The sequence below is a fragment of the Calidris pugnax genome, unplaced genomic scaffold, assembly GCF_001431845.1.
Source record: "Calidris pugnax isolate Ruff unplaced genomic scaffold, ASM143184v1 scaffold172, whole genome shotgun sequence".
In the NCBI taxonomy this organism is placed as follows: Eukaryota; Metazoa; Chordata; class Aves; order Charadriiformes; family Scolopacidae; genus Calidris; species Calidris pugnax.
Genome location: NW_015090897.1, coordinates 1,205,967 through 1,208,687, shown reverse-complemented (window position 1 = coordinate 1,208,687; position 2,721 = coordinate 1,205,967).

The following is a 2,721-nucleotide window of genomic DNA, read 5'->3' as shown; positions in this document are numbered from 1 at the left end:
CACTTGTAAAAAGACGGTATTTCATACTGTATTCACTGACTTGAATTAGCTTATTGCCAGCCTGCTCTACACACAATTCTAAAGGGTTCTTTTGCAGATTAATCTGGGTTTTCTTTATGCAGGAAGCCTGTGGCAGAGGCAGGGATTGAATGTGGGTCATATCCCTCATAGGCAGGTGCTTTGCCCGTGCTGCTGCTCTCTGTTTGGCACTGAGGGGGGGTTACATTTGTCTTAGGTACGAGGAGGGTGATGACAATGACACCACATAAGGGCTACATAAATGACAGGAAGAAAAAAGAATGAGCTGCTGCTGCTCGTTGTGTTTAGTACCTTGGAGCTCTCCTCCACATGCAAAAACGCACCCAAAAAAAAGTTGTATTTTCTTATTATGTTACATTTGATCAGGTGTAAATGCCCTTTGTGTTTGCCTTTTGGCCACAGCCAAAGCTAGGAATCTTCCAGGCAGGTTTTACACTATCCCTGCCCTCTCCCAGGATAACTTCTCATCGCTTCCCCCTGGGGTGTTTCATATGTTTCAGAAAGCCCACGGGTGCATTTCACAGCAGCCAGTTAATCCCAAACACAGCTAAAGATGATACGGTCTGTTGGGGAGCTTTATTCAAGGCATGGGTATCTGGTCCTGGAAAAAAAAGAAAACAAAACAAAAAAAAAAGCTGACAAGCTGCAAAACTTTTAATGTAATCTGAAAAATCAACACTAAGGAGAAGGGTCTCTATTGTCCTTAAAGTGATCTTATGATATGGCTTTCTAGAAAACATCCCTCAGAAGGTCTGTGCTTAAAAGGAAGAATTCTGTGAATTTTGAAATTAAAACCAATCTTAGCAGGAAATGTTTTCATCGCAAACCACAAATGCAGAGTGAGGCCTGATTCTCTTCTGACGGGTATTTGTGGTGGCCTCAGCGATACTGGTCTTGATTTTGCTCTGATCCAAAAGTATGACTTGCTAATCTGCATTTCTCTTAATTTCCAGTTAATTTCCTCAGTTCCCATCCTCAGCCAGACGCAGAGCAAAGCCTCCAGGCAGCTGGAACGTGGGTTTCCTGGAATAGACAAGTTCATCATTAACGAGGGTTAGAAAGCTCCAAGGCCAGTGTAACAGCCAAGGCGATGAATTAGAAAGAAGATGGTAGAGTTAAGGTTTCTGCAAGAGATGAGTCACGAGGGAGAAAACCCAAAACAACCCAAAATCGCCCCAAACCAACCCGGAACCGTGTACAGACAGCAGGGTATCTGGTCCTGGATCTTCTCCTGGGATTCTGTGGAGTGTTGGATGGTGCCCAACGTTGTGTTACCAACGCAGCAGCCAACCCGGCACACCAGGGGTGTGTTCCGGCAGAGGTAACCAAGAAACACAAAATAGAATAGACATTTCTTCTGGCCTTTTTTTTTCTTTTGAAGTCTTTGGGTCTTTCTCCAAATGGCAGAGGTAACCAAGAAACACAAAATAGAAGAGACATTTCTTCTGGCTTTTTTTTCTTGTGAAGTTTGGGTCTTTCTCCAAAGTGTCAGAGAACTATTTTTAATTTTTTTTTTTTTTTCATTTTAAAAATCTAGACTTTTCATTAATTTAGGAAATTTTCTGTCTTAAAATAAAAACACGTTTCAAGCAGGTATAACAATACACTCATGCAAAGTGAGAAAGGTAAAAGTTTGAATTCTCTTAGTCGTCCTCCAAAAGTCCTCTAAAAAATGAAGTTTTGGGCAGTGGCTTCTTCAATGCCCTGTTGGTTTCTCCACACATGTTGTAAAAGAAAATAATGGTAGATACTTTCTTAACCTGGGTGTCCCCAAGTGCCCTCAGTGGTGTGATGTGAAAGTAGCTGCTGGATCAGGCACTTGGAAGAACTTGAGGATCCCAAGGCTTATTCTGCTCCTAAAAGGCACTAAAGATGGTTTCAAAGGGCCATTTTGAATTTTTTGCTGATTTTTGTATACACAGATGTGACAGAATCTCTTCTTTGGTCACGTAGGGGTGACAATGACACTGGTGTCTATCCAAATTTCTCCATTTTCTCAAAACTAACTTTCTGGAATACCTTCCATTCATACTCCAAACAACAGATTCACACAGCCTTGGCTTTTTTAAATAAATTCAAGCAGCTTCAACACACAAAAGCCCAAATAACTGTAAGTTAGAGATGCAGTTACCGATTTTTCACATGGGCAAGAAATTAGCATTCAGGGAAGAAAAAAATCAATTTATTCTCATCAGCCTTCCCCTGCCACCCCCACAGTGGAAAAAAAAGCAAAATTATAAACAGTTTAAAAATACAGGTTTAGGAAAATAAACTGTGGAGCTGGGCAAATAAATGTTGCTGCTTCCCCTGCAGTGCGCTGCAGTTCACTGATGTGCTTTGCATAAACAAATCCATCAAGGGGAATTGCTCTTTTTCTTTTTTTTTTTCTTTTTTTTTTGAAGCAGTAATAGTTTGATTCTCTGGGTGAGGGTGTCGCTGTGCAATCTGATACCTTTTATAGTTGGGTTTTTTTTTTAGAAAAACAAGTATTAAATTATTTTAAGTACCGAAGGAGAATGCAGGTCTGCCTACTTGGTTGTGTTAAAATGTCGTAGTGACAATATTAGGTATTTAGAAAAGTCAAATTTTCTTGCCTTATATTGGATGGGGGATATTTTTATTATTTTAATTTTTTTTCTTTTCCCATATTTCATGGGAGTATCAGAACTAATAAACATTAAG